The following is a 20,355-nucleotide window of genomic DNA, read 5'->3' as shown; positions in this document are numbered from 1 at the left end:
TATCCGATTCATCATTATGGCGCTTCGGTATCAGTATTGGTGCATCCCTAAGTTTCCCTGTTGCACACTTCTGTGCATTTCAGCAAAACCAACTTAGAAAAAAATTGCTTCACTTACTGTATGAAATCCATCACAGTGAACAGCATGATTTAGTTTTATCAAGGTCACAGTATGCTATTATGGATGCAGTGCAGAGCGTTGTTTTTGTGTGTTGCCACTTCAGGTACTTGTTGGAATATGAGAAAAACACATTTATCAATCTCTAAGACTATTGCATGTTTTGGAAAACATTTCCGGTTCTAAGTGAGATACAGCCTTGTATTCTGCTTTTTTTTCTGTCTACATTTACTACTTGCTGTTTACCAGCTAAGACCAATACATTCTGTTATGATTGTTATGATTCTGTTATGATTATGTTTGCTGTGACAGTACTTTGCTGAACATATTGCAAATGTACAGAAGGGGTTTAATATATCAATATGCCCTTAAAATGATATCACAATATTACAAGATATTTGTTTTCAATATTTATGACCATATACAGGGATTGTTTTACTTCTCTAGCAACCAATGATTATTTTCATTATTAATTAATCTACCAATTCTTCGTGATTGATCTGTTAAACGTCAGAAAATTGTGAAAAATGTCCATGATAATTTTCCAAAATGACATAGTGATGCCCACGGTGACTTCTGCAAATTAATTCTTTTGTCCTGCCAACAGTCCAAAACCAAAAGATAATCAGTTTACAATGATGTAAAACGAGAAAAATCTTAACATCTTCACATTTGAGAAGCTGGAACCATCAAAATGTTTTAATTTTTGCTTGAAAATTGACTTACATGATTAATCGATTTTCAAAATAGTTTCTGATTAATTTTAAAAAGTCAATGGACTAATCAATTAATAGACTAATCTTTTTAGCTCTACTCGCATCCCTAACTGACTGTGACTGATTGACATTTGCCTGTAGTATTTTCTTTTTTCTCCTACAATTTACCACGAAGCAAACGTACGATGTGGTCGATCAATTTTTGTCACCTGAGCTGAATCCGATCCTGATATGTCTCACAGTTAATGTAATTACTAGATGATGGCCTTAGATGGTCTTTATTGTGGGATGTAGCTCCTCTGCTTTTTTAATTTGAATGCATGTTATGAAACCTCTTCCACATTACTGAAGTCACTCCTTTTTTGTTTTTGAATTTTTTGGGGCTGGAAATAGACATGAGAGAGAGGGGACGACATGCAGCAAAGGGCCGCGGGTTGGATTCGAACCCTGGATCGCTGTGGTAAGGACTCAGCCTTAGTACATCACCAACTCCTCCACAGCCAGCATGTATATAACAACTTAAGAGTGTCCATATACAGTGTTGTACCCACTGCTTTAAAGTACTTCCTGTTGTTGTTCTTTCGTTCCAAGGCCGCGCGCCACTCAGGCTGCACTCGCATCCCATCTGCAATCTGCATCTGCATATGGGCGTTGTCGTAATAATGCTGTTACAGCCGCCATATGATCAGTTATTCAATTCATCTGTCTGAGACTATAATCATCTCTTTCTCAGTTTAATCAACAAATGGTTATTTTACCATAATAACTGACAATAAAAAGCACACCAAGAGCGGTCCAAACTTCTCAAAACATCTGCATACACGTAACAAGGACACACATATGGCACACACACGCGCTGGTCCATCAAGCCGCACTCCATCTGTATATCCAAGGGTCTCCTGCGACCTTCCTCCCAACAAGGCCAAGGGACATTCATACTGATTTATTCAAAGGGACGGTTCTCATTCAATTTTCTCCATATTCATAAGCGTGTTTCGCACCCCCGCTCTCGTTTTCCTTTTCAGCTTTAAATTAAAGGTACAGGAACGAGCCAGGCCTTTCATCTAGGGCTGGGGGTGGAGGGCTGGGGGAGGAGAGCAAAGGCGTGTGTGTATGTGTGTGTGTGTGTTGGGTGGTGGGGGGGTGCGTCGGGAGGGAGGGATCGGTAGTGGTGAGACTCTCTCCACTCCGTATTTATTAGCCCCCTCTCCCTCCCCTTTGCCCCCCACCCACCACCCCCACCACCCCCCCTCAGCGACACCTGGCGAAAAATGATTCATTAATTCAAAAAGCAGCATTTTTGAAAGCCGTATTTCAAAGGCTTCGACAGGAAAGCGAGAGGAGCTGAGTGGGGTAGGGTGAAGCCGGGAGAGCTGAGCGAACGGGAGGGAGGAGGAGGTGATGGAGGAGGTGGAGGAGAGGGCAGGGGAGGGCAGAGCCAAGGTGTTTGAAGGGGCAGAGTACACTTCAAGTTTCTGTCACGCCAAAGATCAAGCTGGGGATTGGGGGGGAGAGAACGGGGGAGGAAGGTAGAAAGGGGGTTTACTTCAAATTTAGTCGGCTCATACTTACTCGATCTCCATGCAGGTGGCTTTCATTTAGCAATTACAGATAACAATATAGATAGATAGATAGATAGATAGATAGATAGATAGATAGATAGATAGATAGATAGATAGATAGATAGATATGCCTATTATTAAATATCTGTTGGCTAAATAAGAAGATTCTTCCAAGTCACTGTGGCTCCGACGCATTAACTAACACACACACATTTATACACACGAGCGGTAAACACCAACAGCGGGATCATGTGTCGGCCACTCCCAGTCCAGCTGAATCTTTCATACGGCTGCAGATGATGTGGTTAATTATAGATGGCAGGACAAGCCGGGATCCTTAGCCTCAATTAGACAGGGCCACAGGGTTACTGACCTGAGCAACGACTGTCAGTGCCTATTACACACTACACATGGCCAGTGACAGCGAGAGGGGCTGTAGGTGGAGGGCAGGCCTGGGTTACAAGGGCTACTGCTGTATTCTTTTCTTTGCCGGCGAAAAGCGCCCATAGACGCAGACGCACACACACACACACAAACACACACCCACACACAGAAACCCACAAATCGAAACGCAGTTCTCTCAAGCAGGCTGATTTTGTAATCAGTGGAATTAATCACATTATTAGCTTATTACTCTTGTGTGATTTTGTGTGTGTGTGTGTGTGTGTGTGTGTGTGTGTGTGTGTGTGTGTGTGTGTTTGCACTCACAAAGTTTCATAGTTTGTTTTTTTCTTGTTCCAAAAATAGTGAAGTTGTTGAAGTTGTGTAATTGTTAAGTTTATGTCTGTCTGACCATCCTGGTCAAACTGTAATTGGTAAACACATTCTATAACCTGGTGAGATTAAAAAAGCAGAGATGCAGTGGCTCTACTCTCACGATACAGTGCACAACTTGGATCTTATTTTTTGTAATTTTTGCCATTATTTCTTTTAATTATGATAACTTTACAGTTTATGAGTAAATTGCTGAGATCGCGGAACACGGCAACATCGCTAAAAAGAAGTCAGACAGAGAAAGAAAGAAAGAAACGCGAGCAGGCCAACAATTATCCAGGTTTTTAAACAAACCTCCACATTAAGGCTGGCCCACCCAATCTTAAAAGATTTTGAAATTGTGAGAGAGCTCACACATAACATGACATGTTGGTTGATTTAACAATTTTGTTCCTATAGTGTGTGGAGAGCAACAATTTGGCCAAAACAGCACACTAACAGATTCCATTCATGAACAACAAGAATCCCGACAAAAAAAACGTGACTTTAGTGTAAACAAACATGGAAGACGACGGGCAGGAAGAATTAGCGTGTTGGTTTTTGCACTACTTTTTCACGAAGGATGGATGAATGAAGTCATGGAGACATGTTAAATAAACACTTGTGTTGTTGCCACAAATCAACAAGTTGGTCCTCCATGTCTGTGGTCCATCTTACTACTACTTTGTGCTTTGTGTTTTTGCATTAGTTCATGCATTAGCCGCAATGACGTCAGCTTGGTTCCCAATTGGCTAACGTTCTTTCCCACGTGACTGCGTCGTCAGCTGTCCTCGGGGTTCCCCACACACAACAGGATATCGGTTCGTAAATAGTGAACATGTTTAATATTTAGGATTTGAAACCGGTGCGGTCAGGATCGACTTCAGAGCTGATCGGGGGATGTAAAAAACACTCTTATCATACGTCACACCACAGGAATATCTGGAAAGATAATATTTAGAACTATCAAAAATCAGGGCTTTGCTGACGATTGTCGAGAGGGGGAATCGGTCCCTAAAATTGGCTTGATTCTCGTGTAGTGTGTACCCATTAGCTAAACCTATCTGAAAGTGAAAATGAAAGTGAACTGTAAAATTATGATCCAAAATGTCATTCAACTTTGACCTACCATGCTTACAACGGTAAGTTTAAGTGCTCTGCAAAACAACACATATAGCTGTTTTCTGATCTGACACCAAAACAGTTACAAAATAAATCACATTTATGATCTGACAATGTTATGGCTAAGGTTTTGTAAGGAACAATTTCCCCATGTTTTTGTGTCTTGGTGACTAATAGGAATCATTTTTGAAATTGGTTCAGTATTGAGGGAGAACACTGTAAGCGGCAGCATCAATGTAACATTACGTCCACTAAAAGGGCTTGCTTTTGCCACTGACCGGCTCAGATTGTTATTATAAGTGTCTGACAACATTATGGAAAGGACCCTACAGAGAAAGAAAAAATGTTTTTCTTACCTTTCGCTTGATCTGGTCTGTTTGTTATTGTGCCCAAGTCCCGCTCAAGGAGAAGTCTTGTGAAATCTGAATATCTGTATATTCTGGCACAAATAAATACCATTGAATTCAAAGACCTCATCCACATTGTTGAAATCATCTAAATATTCAGCCATGACATTGAAAATCTTTTAGATAACACAAAGCTACGCTTTCTGTACTCCAACACAACAATCTCTGCCCGACTGGCACTCGCGTTTCCACCATGGATGTACTCCACTATTCCACCGCTGTCTTCTGGCAAAATTTCAGAACGAGACTTCTCCTTGAGCGAGGCTCTTTAATATCAGACACTTATAATAACAATCAGAGCCAAAAACCAGCACTTTTAGTGGATGTAAATGACGGTGCCAGCTTGCCCCAATGGCACCATATTGCTGCCATCTACAGCGCTCTCTCTCAATACTGGACCAATTTCAGAAGTTGTTGTTCCTATTAGTCAGTTAGACACAAAAACATGGGGAAATAATGTCCAGGGCTGGGACGATACACCTATCTCCAGATTCGATACTATCACGATACTTGGGTGCCGATTTGATCTGTATTGGGATTTTGAAGTATTGCAATTCTACAAGAATTGTGATTTGATATTACAATTATATTAAGATTTTTGTTAACTTTTTTTAACACTAGACCATGGGAAAAAGTTTAATCATACACTTCCAGGGACTTTTACTTTGGAAAATATCTAAATGAATACAGTAAAATATTAGATTTTCAGCAAGTATGTAATCAGAGATGTCCTGAAGGCAAATATATCAGTTATTGTCAGGCAAGGCAAGGCAAGGCAGCTTTATTTGTATAGCACATTTCAACAACAGGGCAATTCAAAGTGCTTTACATAAACATTCAAGAACATTGCGACAAAGTGCAAAAGAACATTAAGACATAATTAAAACAGTTATAAAAACATAAAAACATAAAAACATTAAAGATTAGAAAATAAAAACAAGCTAAAAATAAAAGCTAGGATAGAAGCTAAAATAGCATAAAACACAAAAGAGTAAAAGCTCTAGTGCAGTATCAGATCATTATCTGGTTTAATAAAAGGCAGCCGCAAACAGGAAAGTTTTAAGCTTTGTTTTAAAAGAACTCAGAGTTGAAGCCTCCATCCATCCATCCATCTGCAACCGCTTATCCCGTTAGGGGTCGCGGGGGGGCTGGAGCCGATCCCAGCCGACATTGGGCGAAGGCAGGGTACACCCTGGACAGGTCGCCAGTCCATCGCAGGGCTGACACATAGAGACAGACAACCATTCACGCTCACATTCACACCTACGGGCAATTTTAGAGTCCACAATTAACCTAACCTGCATGTCTTTGGACTGTGGGAGGAAACCGGAGTACCCGGAGAAAACCCACGCTCACACGGGGAGAACATGCAAACTCCACACAGAAGGGTCCCAAGCCGGATTCGAACCTGCAACCCTCTAGCTGTGAGGCGCCAGTGCTAACCACTGCACCACCGTGCAGCCGAGTTGAAGCCTTATTTATAAAAAAAATTCCAGCAACATAAAAATCAAAGAATAAAGACATTTCCCTCACAAATTAGTGGTATTTCTTTTTTTATTTATAGGGGACATGTAATGTTTTATACTTCTGGTGAGTATAATCCAATCAGTCTTATTTCCATATATGTATTTTGTATATACAGTTGCCTTTGTTAACACCTTATTTTGAAAACCGGACATAGTCACATCGGGGCCGTTTGAATGCATTTAACATAAATGTCAGTATATGAGTGCTCTACAGTTGTATCGTTGGCCAGCTTGACCGCACGTTACCGCAATACGATAACGTTTCCTGTCCATGACAGAGTTAGCATGCAGCTTTAGCCATGATGTCTAGCTCTGCTTTTCCTGGTTATGTGTGAAACCCAAAATGTTTCCATACTTTACTGTATGTGTAGTGTTTACCACTTTGGATTTAAAATGTGAGGCTGCAGATTGTATCCATGCAGACCCTCCGCCGTTTTCTACTTCCTTGTTTCGGCTCGCTGCGCTTTGTTTTGGTTGACGGATACGGAACGGATATGACGTCACGTTATTACAACAATAAAAGTGGTAACTTCCTTCTACCTCCATATAGACTCAAATGAAGCAAATATATCAATTCTGGCATTTCAAAATCGTAAAAAAAAAGAAAAATTGCAATACATAGGTGAATCAAATTGTTTCCCCCACCCCTAATGCTAATACAAGACAAAACTTTTGAACACTCTGGTGTAATTGTCTAAACTTGTTCTTTCACTTTCAAACACTTTCTCTTGCTGTATCATCCTGCGTTGTGATATCTTAGAATCTGGTGCTTAAGCAAGCGAGTCTAAACATCAGTGTCACCCACAGCTCGGCACAGAGCACTGATATTTCCCGTGTTTTTCTCACGGAGGTAGCTATTGGTGTAGTATGTCCCATTCCCAGGGTGTCTCTCGTAATACTGTCTCTGGGAACAAAACCAGGCAAATAGCCCTGAAATCTATCATATAATGATCCAGCCCTAATGACTATGGCTTCAGGAATAGGACAGTCCAGTTAATCACTGCTGTCTACCTTAAACTCTGTATCTTGTAATTACAGTGTCCTGCTGGCCCCCCGTCTCACCACTTTATCCCTCTATCTACTATATCTACTCTCTACAGGAAGAAAGTTTCCATGCAAAACTATATTTCCCTGAAACTAAGGTTGTGTTTTGTTCAGCCGTTGCCAATTTATTTTGCTCGAGGATGCTAAGTTTCTATTTGTTGATCAAAACTCCAGTTAAAGCCACTGCCTCTCACATCAAACCAGCCTCTCTGCTCCCCATCCACCTCCTCCTCACTCCCTGCTGCCTTACCTGTACTCACCTGTGTCTGTCTGTGCGGGTGAGTGAGAGCCAAGCCCCCTTTGGGACCTGCTGATTAGGGTATTAAAAATAAATGGGCTCAGTTTAGGGGGGGTTTGGTGGCACGGTGGTATATATTTCTGTTAATTTTTCTTTGCCCCCACCCCCTCCCTTTCTCCTATGTAGTGACTGATCTGGCAGAATATGATAGCATGGGCTGTCACGGCAATAATTAGGCCTATTTTCCGTGAGGTCATCTTACAGGGACGCTGGGCGGCTGTGGTTCACACACAGGGTGCTCTGTGCTGCTCCTCCTGCCCCAGAGCCCCCAGGATATGATCGTCCGCGCAAGGCAACAAAGAATCACTCCGCAGCAAATGAACGAAACATAAAACACCTACAATCTGATATGGACCGCGGTTCCCAACGCTTTATACGCTGGGAGAGTTTACCTCGCTGGGCTTTCACAGCTCAAAATCAAACCGCCTTTTATTAAATTGTGTCCAGTCTAAAATATTAAACAAGATCTGAAGGAGGATTAAGTTGTCAAGGGAATTACCTGTGATGAATTTCAAAGGGAGAGCATGTTTTTTTTTTAGTTTGTTTGTGCACCAAAGTCAAGTAATTAAGTGTGAAAACTTTGTCTAAATAAAACCTTGAAGTGTGAGGTAGACATGAGGGTATTTGGTAATGATTCTGCTACCAGAAAGCCAACAGTGCCAAGTCAGAGCGCAACATATTTCAGCTCCATTGAAAACACTCCCTGGTTGGGTCAACAGCTGCAGGCTAGAATTAGAAATCAATTATTCAGCTTCGACAAGCTCATTAAGTCCCTGAATAGGATTTTCTGTTCTGAGTCTGCCTGCTCATTTCTCCTAGCTTGCAGTTTCTAATTAGTATTTCTTTTCTCTTTAAAGTTTGATGGGAGTTTGGGTGAAAACGTGGGCACTGACTTAACACTCACAGGCCCGCTGGCTCCTCTGAACAGTATCATTATCTGTAGAAGAGGCTGTATCGGTACATTGGAAGACCACTGAGGTTGTTTGCTTTCATTTTGGGCACCATCTAATGATTGGAGTCATCAGGCTAAATTAGGCATTAATAATCAAAGGAGTGTAATCTGGGTAAATTAAGCATTAATAATCAAAAGGATGACTGGAAATTATCACACGCAGTAAATGAAGCAGCGCTAATCAGCAGGAAGAAAGAGGGCACAAGGCCGACAAAGTATTTTGAGGCAGAAAACGGAAGGATGTGTGCGGGAAAATGCATTTATAGTCAGCTCCCGTTGAAGGACTGTTCCGTGCTAAAATGATTGATGTTGTCATAGAAACTTCCATCCGCCCCACTCGATGGCATCCTTCGAGTGAAGCCAGACATGAAGCTTGCATTTCATAATGTCGCCTACTGTTGCCTACAGCACCTACAGTGCAAGAAGGCTTATTAGCAAACCTGTTCCATCCCTCTCTCTCTCTCCCTGCTCTGCCTCCTCCCATCCCTCCCTCTCTCCCTCTCTCTTCTCTCTCCCTCTCTTCCTCTCCTCTCCACATTGTGTCTGTCTATCTGATCCCGTGGCCTTTTGTTGCGCTATGAAAGGCCTGATGCCACACTCATTATTTTCTCCTTTATCTCTCTCCCCACTGCTCTGATTAGAACAGTCGCCCCTGACAGACGCCCTCAGCCAGCTCCTATCCATTACACTGTGTGTGTGTGTGTGTGTGTGTGTGTGTGTGTGTGTGTGTGTGTGTGTGTGTGTGTGTGTGCGTGTGTGTGTGTGTGTGTGTGTGTGTCATGTGAAGCTACCCACCTATATCAATCATAAGTGTTTTCAGCACAGTAAATGTCTGTGTTATAAAGGAATATATGAAAACATAGATATCGCATAAAGGGGAAAATTAGGTGCATTTTGATAATTTTGAGGGTTTTATGAAGTAAAATTACACTCTCTGCCTCACATGCACACAATACACACTCTTTCTAGCGCTCACACACACACACACACACGTTCACACACCATGGGAAAACTGGCTTGTCCAAGCCAAGTTTTCTGTTTGGGCTTTTGTGTTTTGATGCGGCAAAGTTGGAGGGCTCTGAATTCTGAATGCTGCTGAACTATTCCTGTGGAAAAAATACCCAGACGTCTGTTGCTCAGCTTTATGTGTGCATGTATGAGGATTAATAGACCTTTACATCCACTTTCCCTCTCTTCCTCTTGTAGTGAAAACACCGAAATACAAGTACGTCACAGACTTTCGGAGGTTGTATTGTAGAGGGAAGATGCTGGCATCATATGAAACTATAAAACCTATGGAATCCATTGGTACCAACCATTTCATACTAGCGTGTCGAGAAGGAGGTTAAATAACGCTAAATGCGCTAAATTTTGGCATGGAAAAACTGGGGGAAATGGCCATTTTTTTCAGGGTCCCTTGACCTCTGACCTCAAGATATGTGAATGAAAATGGGTTCTATGGGTACCCACAAGTCTCCCCTTTACAGACATGCCCACTTTATGATAATCACATGCAGTTTTGGGGCAAGTCATAGTCAAGTCAGCACACTGACACACTGACAGCTGTTGTTGCCTGTTGGGCTTCAGTTTGCCATGTTATGATTTGAGCATATTGTTTATGCTTAATGCAGTACCTGTGAGGGTTTCTGGACAATATTAGTCATTGTTATGTGTTGTTAATTGATCTTCAATAATAAATATATACATACATTTGCATAAAACAAGCATTTTTGCCCACTCCCATGGTGATAAGAGTATTAAATACCTGATAAATCTCCTTTAACGGTACATTTTGAATAAATAAAAAATGTTAATTAATGAATTAATTAATTTGAGATTAATCACGATTAACTATGGACAATGATGCAATGACCCGCAATTAAATATTTTAATCGATTGACAGCCCTAATATATACATATATAAATATATATATATATATATATATATATATGCCCGTTGAAGTGGGGACATTCACATTTTGTCAACCTTACAGCGTCATGGTCATCTTGTAATATAAGGTGTCATATATACAAAGTGTGCAGAAAACCGGCAGGGGGAATTTAATACATCAGTCGCTAATCTCCAATAAGCTGTTTACAGTTTAATTTATGCATAAATCAGCCACGCTGAATTATGGGAAACACTTTCAAATATTTACAGATACATGTAAAATGGAACAAAAAGCCTTTTTCACATATATTATTTTCTCATAGGTGTTCTCCCTCCCTGAGTACTGAATATGTCATTTGCTTTTAAATTGCATTATCATGCAAAATGAAGCAGAAATTTGATGAAACTCAGATGGATTCACCTGAGTTAATGGAATATGGGTTTAAGAGGGAACTAATTATCCCAGTTTAGCGGGGAGTGAATGTATTTCTTTGCAAGGCCCGATTTTGAATGTAAACATTAATGGCCTCCTTGATTAGCATAAGAATCGCGTGTTATTGTCCTGCTCACTCTGCGTCCTATTGGATATGCATCTGTGCTGCTCCAGACACACGCACACACACACAGACACACACAGACCACAGGCTTTAATACACTTATTACCTGCCTTATCTACTAATGATGCCATTTCTGTTTTTTTTTTTATTGTTTTGCTAATCCATAAAATTAATTTCTCCAATTAAATTACAGTTTTAAGGACCAATAGCATTACTGGAAGCTTCTTTTTTTTGTAGCAGCCAAGACATAAACAAAAACACAAACAAAAACGAGCTCCAACTGTTGAGGTAAAGGACGATATTTAATAGAAGCACAACTGAAGAGGCTGAGTCATTGTGATGTCCGTTCCTTTGCTGTTCAGGCTCTCTTGGGGAAGTGTGAAACGAACCAGACGAATATGCCGTCACGGTATAAACAAAGGAGGAATGAAGGGAAAGAGGAGGTGTAAAAGGAAAGAAGGAATCGTGGGACCCAGGTGAAGAGTTAAATTAAGAAAAGGAGGCGATGAGGAGAGTTAAAGGGCAGGTGAAGAAGGGAGGCTTTGACTTGGGGCCTCCCGGGGACGATGACCTTATTTCAAATTCTGGGTGAGGGACTATAGTTAGGCAACTGAGGAGCCCCCCTCCCCAAGTCTCAGATACACACACACACACACACACACACACACACACACACTCAAACCCACTTTCAAGGCTGAGTTTAGGAATAGACAGCCTCCCCCCCTGAAGTCCTGCAGCTCCCTCAAAGGCCAAGCTGCTGCCATTGTGGTTAGTAAAGCTACACAATAGGTTACAGCGTACAATATTTCTCCAAGGTTCAACTCCATATCCTTGCTGGAATAGTAGCAAACTAGGAACTAAATCCTTCTTTAACTATTATATGAGATTGTATGGATATGTTTCCCGTACATTCTGGATATACTGTATGAGGCCTTTGCCCTGCAGTATGTTTATATGCACAATGTAAATTCAATGCCTGTGAATAACTACACTAAGGCTACTGCGTGGGAAGAACATTTCCATATTTCACAATAAACCAACTTCCCCAGTGAGTTTACAAGATATGTTTAACTGTTGGGTTAATGTATTGAAACATGTGTGGTAACCTGCAGGAAAAATCTTATCAGCAGAACAAATTAAGAGATAGACAAGAGGTGACTTACGCCCTAATCACACAGGGGGACCTCTAGCAATTTGTAATAAATGAGGTCTGTGATCTTAATACCGTGCAAATCCAGTGCTCGAAGTGGGCCGGTAGTGTACTCAACCATACGCAGTAACGACACTTCTACATTTTACTCCTTGGCGTACCGTGACTGGTTACTGTAATTTATCGATACAGTGTTCACTGTACTTTTTGTGTCCTTTTTGTAAAATAATTAGAGAACTGTTTGTCATAACTTTTTTTTTATTTGTGAACAAATATAACATTATTTAAAAGATAATTGAATCTGCTCCTCTGATTTATAGAATATAATTTTACAGGGCAAACATTTCCAGAAGAATTGAATAAAAATAATAATTTAATAAGTAATAATAATGGTCCAAATTGTTTTTAAATTACATAGTTTTAAGTCAAAAACCTTCAAATTTTCTTTAAAGGGCCCCCAAACTCGATATAGTATCTTTTATTCACTGTGGAAATTCAGAATGTGTCTGTATAATATGTAGGAGCATCTTTACTGGGACTCCCAAAACCTGAATGAATAGCTCACATACCTCAGCTCTGCATGCATACCTGCCTGTCTGGCTGGCTGCTGTTGATTCCAGGCTATAGGCATCCTATAATATATTATAGAGTGATACGACAAATAACTCAGGGAAGCACTTTAAATATTAACAATATGAGTAAATATACAAACACACCACCTTAACCCTATAATGTTCCAGTGAGAATATTATTGAAGTATTATAGGCCAACTATAGAAGATGCATAGCCCAAGTATAATAATATATTAAAATCACAACTGATTATGACTGAAACAGTATAACATGCTTAAATTAAAGAAATTATGAATAAATAGGAGTAAGTCATAAGAGATTGCTGATAGCAGCCGATACACACGCCAACATGTGAATTAGGGGAGTACCGGCCCTTATTTTTTCCCCACTTCAAGCACTGTGCGAATCAGCCTTGTCCATAATTAGTCAAGTAAAAATTCCTATTTAAAAATTCCAAATTACTTACCGTATTTCGACAAACACAGAGGTTATGTGGTGATAATTAGTACTGTGCCAACCGGCATCTGTATTTTGTAATGTTCTTACCTTATGTTGACTGACCAGATGAAGGAACTGGTCTCTGCTGGAACCAAATTCACCCCACTCTCATTTTCTCTCCTCTAAATCCCCAACAACTGTTTTGATGTCTTCTAATCAGCACAGCACTGAGATTGCTCATGATAAGGTCTTCAGTGACATTCACTTAAACACAGTCAGTGGCAGAATTTCAGTCTTATTATGAGATCTCACGCTACATGTCCATCGGATCCAGGACGCTAGGGGACTTGCTGCTCCACTCCGGTGATGTATGATGGAATGAGTGGTCCCTGGTTTTCTGCTCACCGTTTCAAACAGGGAACAACATCACGCCAGATCATAAACTTTCTGTTATTAAGTCTAAACAATCCGGCAAAATCTATTTCTGAAAACATTTTAGGCAAGAAATGGGCTATGCTACTGCTGAATCTCATTTTGCCTAATTTGACAGCTTGGTCTAAGTTTAATGAGCCGGACGCGTCACGCTGGACCGGCTCATTTGCCCCTCCAACTTGCCGCACACTCCCACCATGCACTGGGCGACTGCTTCGCCTGCTTTCCTTAAGAAATGAATGGAAAGGGTTGAGATGCCCTCAATCACCGGATTTAGTGGAAAGGTGCCGTCAGTGCTGCATTTGACAGGGTCGACCACAACATATTACTAGGCCGACTGGACAATTGGGTGGGACTTTCTGGCGCAGTACTCAACTGGTTTGAATCCTACTTAAATGAGAGGGACTACTTTGTGTCTAAGGTAAGGTAATTACACATCGGAACGGACAAATATGACATGCGGCGTTCCCCAAGGCTCCATTCTGGGGCTTCTTCTGTTTAACATCTACATGCTTCCACTGGCTCAGATTATGGAAAACAGCAAAATAATTTGTTTGAGATATTTGTTTTTGCACCCGCTTCGTCAACGGTTTGCATGATATACATGTCATCTTATCAGCATGTTGGACGATACATTAATTTCTACCTAATGCCGTTATTTCTTTTTAATGCCTTTTTTTTGCCAATACGGATGACGCACCGATATCATCGTGCATCCCTACCACCTGCTCTTTAATGCAGCGTTTTTGGCTGCAGGGATTTTCAAAAGACATTGATGCCACCTTTCAAAAGCCCTTTTACACAAGCCGACTTGTACTGTTGTACATGTTGTAAAATTAAAGCTGCTTTGTTGTCGCCCCCGAAATAGGTTTTGCTGTATAGGAACACTGCTTTGCATCCAGTTAATTCTCATTCATACAGACTAGTATTCCTGCTGTTAATTAAGTTTTGCTCTCTTTGATCATGACCTTAGTGGGTCAAAACTCCAGCTCCAAACTCCATTTGTAGTATAAAGAACCACTTTATTATGATATGCATGTGTGTATTTGATACATTTAAAATTATTAAATGTATTAATTTTATATTTTTCAATCTTGTGATTGTTTCATACAAATCTTGAATGTTCTTTGTAATGTGTTGTGATGACCCCGATGAAGGCTACAGGCCGAAACACAATGGTTTCGCAATTAAGTTGTTCTTTATACTACAAGTGTTGCTGGAGTTTTTACCTCTTCAGACTTTTCCCCTTCTCTGTACACCTTTTTAGAAGTTGTTGAAGTTGAGCCAGAAACTCCTACGCTGCTTTGATCATGACCTTAAGAAAATAAACTGTGTACGTTGTTTGAATACAGTTATGATAATTATAACCAAAGTAGTGCTTTACTCTGACATCCCATCCTTTACTCTGATTCTAGTTGACTTAAAAGACAACATGGGTGAGACATCCTAAAGGTCAATTGAGCAAACTCCATCTGATGGTGAAGATCATGTGATAATATCAAAAGCGCCAGGACAGCTACTAAATGGACCTTGTGGTGAGAATGTTTTTCTCAAATGGCTTTTTAGTGGTAAATGCACAGTTTAGGAGGGGTCTTATTGGTGTGAAAACCAGAACACCAGTTTACACCACCACCAACAATGATGCTTTTTACATCATTGGCCTCTTCCCAAACAGGAAGTAAAACAATACAGGTTCTCTATATGATATCCAGAGCATTAATATAGCTGGAAACAACTATGTAAAGATATAGAGTATTGTCTACATGAGCAAAGAATGAAGTCAGAATATGCTTGGCGTTCAAGTGGATAAGTCGTGAGAACATCGCTACTAAGCAACGGCAATATTAACGTTACTGTCCGCGTCTAGAAGCCACAGAGGCTAACAATTTAGCAAGTTAGCAAGTGGGTAACATAATGCAGGAAATGCAAAGGCATAATGACAGATGAAAAAGAAGAGGCTGTTGGGAATATCAACATTTTCCTCAGACAATTATGAAGAAAAACAATATAGGACTAAAATTACAATATATTAACTTATTATGCACCGAAAAATGACCTTCCAAGGCCTCCGCCATTTCTGATAACGTCAACAAACACGTCACAACTCGTGAACTCTGAGCCTTCAGAAACTTTCCACTTAGGAGTTCGTGAATACCACAAGAGGGGGCGTTCATATGGACACTTCTCGTGAACACGGTAAACACGACCCCGTTTAAATGCACCAAGAGGGGCAGCTTCTTCGGAGTCAGATTGTCCACTTTAATGTCCGTCAGAAAGTTGGACGACAGAACTCTGACAAAAAAGGTAACACTACAAAAACATGCATAGTGTTAGTTCCCCATCTGCACATAAATAAGGACATTTTAAACTATATGAAGTATATATTATTAATAAAATAATGTCAGTCATCCTAATAAAGATGAACATAAAGTCTCATTTTACAAAAGCTGCCCAGACTTCAGTTTAGTGCGGTGAGGAGAGCTCTCTTTACAAGGCTCTCACTTTTCATTTCTCCCAACATTGGTTTCCCGTCATCCACCCCTCCCTATCTTTACCTCTGTCACTCTGTTTTGCTACAGCCACTGCAATTTAGTGCCGAAAAGTGTAAAAACATGCATCACCACCACACCAGCTGAATGGGCTGCAGAGTGCATCATTGCTAACAAGGTCTAAGGGCCAAAGTGGTTAACTAAGCGTCTGTCTCACTGCCTTCCTCCCTCACAGTCACTCTGGCTCTCTTTCTGTCTCCTGCCTCCCTTGAATCACCCGGCTGCTTACACCGCCTTTACAGTATCCATTTTTTGTCTTGTCGATCTCTATATCTGGACAACATGACGGATTTCGCCATCATCAAAGAAAGATTTTCCATTAATGGGCCTTGACCTTGTCTGACTACTGTACTTAAAAACCTTCTCTGCTGCTAGGCGCACTTTCCCCTAATCACTCCCCTCACTCCTTGACCCTCCTTCCCTCCACACCCCCAACTTTCCATTTCACCTCGTCTCCTCGCCATAATCTCCAGATTTCTTTTTTTTTTTTCTTCCTCCTCCATAAATTTTCTGCTCCTCTCACCTTACAAGAACCCCCCTCTGTTGTTTGTGGGGGCTTGCCTGATAGCCATTAGTGTTACACCCTATTACATGAGTAATGACTGACTGTGAGCTCTAATTAGAGATGTGTTAGGGAGAGCTGACTTACCCCCCTCCTCTCCTCCTCCTTCCTGCTTTTCCGCAGAGCTGTTACTGTGACTCCATCACCGTGGCGACACCATTAGCACAGCGCCTCTAAGAGTTGCAACTCCTGACTGTTAAAACCATTACGTTCATTACAGACCAATCAGAGGGGAAGGTGTTATGGCTAATTGATAAGCTGAACAGTGCATAAAATCTTGTCTCTAATTGCCCTGCGGGAAAAGGAGAAAGCGCCCTGGGAGAAAGAGACAGTGAGAGAATGAAACAGAGAGAGAGAGAGAGAGAGAGGAAGCGACTGGCGTGCTAATTTCAAAATCTGATATTTTTCCACTCGAATAATTTAGGCTTACAATATGTCTTCATCCAAACATGCTGTAGATTTTTTTTTCCCTTCTTGAATAATGGGATGTTTCTTCTGGGTTTGTCATCTGTGATAAGATGATTATCTGAAAGGTCTGGGGCACATTGTGAAGAGAGTCTCGCCTTCTCTGCTGGAGTAGGTAATCCTGGGTAATAGCATTATGGACACAGTGTTTTCCTAAAGCCCATGATTATCCACTGCTGTTTGCCGTGGGATTGACATTGGCCTCCCTGGTCTCTCTCTCTCTCTCTCTCTCTCTCTTTCTCTCTCCTCTCTTTTTTTCTCACTCTCTTTCACACTTTTTCATGTCATCCTGTCTCTGACTCACCACTCCATCAAGTCCTCATATGCTCTTCTCTTACAATTCCACCAAGAGAAGAAGATGAAAACAGAGCACATGGAGCAACAAAAGAACAAATTGCTTGTAGACAAGGGTGCCCCAGATTTGAATGGCATGTTATGCTCTCTGTCGAAAAATCACACTTTCAGTTTGTCAGTTTGGGGTTACCATCCTGCTCTAAAACTCAATAAGGACACGATGCATTATGCTATTACTAAAATATGTTTACATAGAACCTAGTTTTAGCCATTACTAACACTAAAGATTCTCAACAATTGATTTTTATGCTTTAATGTCTAAGAATTGTATGTTGAACATCCTGTGTTCTGTTACCTTAATTGTCTTTTACGTTATATGTTCTTATTCTGCTTCCATGTTCTGGTGAGCTAAAGACAATTTTCCACTTTGGCGGGACAATAAAGTCTTCTTCCATTCTTTTCTATTTTTTTCTATAGGCGTAATAAAACATACCGGATTACATGCTTTCTTTTTCAAGCGTGTACCTCATAGTTTTCAATATTGAATCATCTCCACAAACATTTTAATTGTTTGTTTACTTCAAAAGCAAATAAGATAGATCCATCCCTTGACTTTTTTATGGTGTGTGTGTGTTGCTTTCCTCGCTGTTTTAGAGCTCTTTAGGTTTTTGAGTGTGGTGTTATAGAGGTTTGTGTGTTGGAGAGAGACCATATGAACTGAGCTAAGACCTCTGCTTTTAGCCGATTGGCTCACTCTTCCCTCAACGCTTTTAGGCCTGAACCTGACCTGATCTCTCTCTCTCTCTCTCTCACTCTCACTGTCTGTCTTGTTTTTTTCCCCTTAATAGTTTTCAACATTGCCTTTTACTTAGCTTTACCACTTTGTGTCAATCTGCTCGCGTGGTTTGTGTGCGCGTGGTACTTATTTGATGCAGTACATCTCGCAAAGTGACAAAGTAATCTGTGGGGAATCACTAAGAATGGCAGGATGTATAAATTGTTTTAATCTGCAGCTAGGGGATCTTTCTCTTGGGCGGAATGTATATGAAAAGGTTGGTTAACCATCATGGGTTTATTGAGTGTAAGTCAAGAAATACAACAAGGGTTATCTTGACATTTTAGTGTATTCTCACTTTAAAATTAGAGATTTTTGAAGGGAATGTAGAGACCTTGAATGAGCTGAGCTGTGTCACGTGTGTGTGTGTGTGTGTGTGTGTGTGTGTGTGTGTGTGTGTGTGTGTGTGTGTGTGTGTGTGTGTGTGTGTGTGTGTGTGTGTGTGTGTGTGTGGGTGTGTGTTGTATCAAGTGTGTTTGTTTCCCCACCTAGAAGCTGTCAGAGCCACATGCTTGCAAGCTGTGCAGCTTCATATAAACTAAATCTAATTGGATGCTGTGGACTTCACAGTGTGAAGCAATATTTGAGGATCACATTGTTGGACACAGTGTATGTCCCGAGTAAAAACAGCCTCCAAAGTCAATACCTCCCCCCCCCCAACCTCTCCTCTCCTTGCATCCTCCTCTGTTCCAGGATCAGTAATGGGAGTCAGTATCCAGGAGGAGGCTGAAGGGGGGTGCAGGACTCCTCCCTAAAGTCCTCGCCCCTCCTCTCCTCCCTGAATGCGGCACAGCTGCCTTTCAGAACCCCAGCAGCTCCAACTCCTATTCATCCTGGAGAGCCAAAAATGAAAAAAAGAAAAAAAAAAAAACACTGGCTATTTATTAGAATACTTGTTTTGTATTGTTCTGTGCCACACAAAAGACGCTTCATTGTGTTATAGAAGCAGGCCCCCTTTTCGCAGAGAGTGGAAACAATAACTTGGAATTGTCTTTTTTTAGAGTGTATAATAATAATAAATGTCATTTCTTCTCGTCTCTGCCCCTCAGTGTGTGTTGAGTGGTGGTGGTGGGTTTGGGCACCGGGCACGGATGGCCTTATTGGCACTCGAGGTGGCCAGATTGTAGTGGGAGTATACGGTCTTTACATGAGGCTTTGGAGGGTTTAGGACGGCTTTAGGATGGAGTATGGAGGGAGAAATTTGCCCACTCTGATCTGGAGTAGAGGGAACGAAGGGAACATGCGTAAGTTTGCACATGACAGCTCCTTTTACGCACAATTTAGTATTTAACCTGTGGATGCTTTATTATAGGTATCTGTTGTGAGAAAAATCTATTTCTGCGGAGTGGAATTAATGCTAAAAAACAGAAATTGCGCACAGATTGCGCATACTGAAGTGTTATTATTGGCAAGCTTTGTTTTTAGGCGCTCTGCTGTATTCAATTGAACGCAGATAACGTTGTGCGTCTCGCTGCAGGCTGTGGTTTTATTTTGGGACAAGTGAGAGAGACGCACCGGCTGCACAGAGCTGAACAGAGCGGACTGACTGCTCTCTCTGATGCTACTAGTTGCTCTCTCTCTATAACCGACTTGATTTTTCCGAGGTGACATTATCAGATACTGATCTGTTCGGGAGTGAGTGGTTATCACATGTCTTTGGCTGGATTAACGAGAACGATCTGTTGCATGATGTAAAAATATGGAACAGTTTTATTCAATTGTGAGATGTTTTACGCGGCTCGGTGGCTGTCGGTAATAAGGTTACATGATGGAGGAGGCGGGTGGTTATTGAGGTGGGGGCTGATCAGCACATCATTGGTTTTTTTAAGGGTGTGTAGATTGAAGCTCTTAAACAATGACTTTCTCTTGCTTTACCTCAGTTTATGTCCTGGTCATCAGCAACTCTTTTTCTTTTTTTTTTCCCCTAAGCAAAACACCATCCCTGTTTCACGCGCGCTGACACACACGTGGACATTGTTGTTCTGGTTTATAGGTTAACTGCTTTATAGAAGAAAAGATCCCAAATTAAAGGGGGTGAACCAGATACAATCGCTCTCGTTTTTGTGTTTTGTGCGAGATTTAGAAGTTTTGCTGAGATTAAAAGACAGAACGT

The 20,355-nt window shown here is 41.1% G+C and overlaps 1 protein-coding gene across 5 annotated transcripts in view; it reads left to right on the top strand.

The window, feature by feature from the left end:
- sox1a (SRY-box transcription factor 1a) overlaps positions 1-20,355 on the top strand; it is a 98,976-nt gene that overhangs the window by 58,850 nt on the left and 19,771 nt on the right. For 2 of the 5 annotated variants that reach the window (XM_074658867.1, XM_074658863.1), the window contains exon 1: positions 19,285-19,486. The exons of 2 other annotated variants lie outside the window; for them this stretch is intronic. The gene's annotated coding sequence lies outside the window, so the exon portion shown is untranslated. Of the gene's footprint in view, positions 1-19,284; positions 19,487-20,355 lie in introns of those variants that run through there. One more of the 5 variants, XM_074658868.1, reaches the window with a different exon arrangement.

This window comes from Sebastes fasciatus, chromosome 14 (assembly GCF_043250625.1).
Source record: "Sebastes fasciatus isolate fSebFas1 chromosome 14, fSebFas1.pri, whole genome shotgun sequence".
NCBI classification, from domain to species: Eukaryota; Metazoa; Chordata; class Actinopteri; order Perciformes; family Sebastidae; genus Sebastes; species Sebastes fasciatus.
Note: the sequence above shows the minus strand (reverse complement) of the source record. Positions and strands in the feature narration are given on the sequence as shown.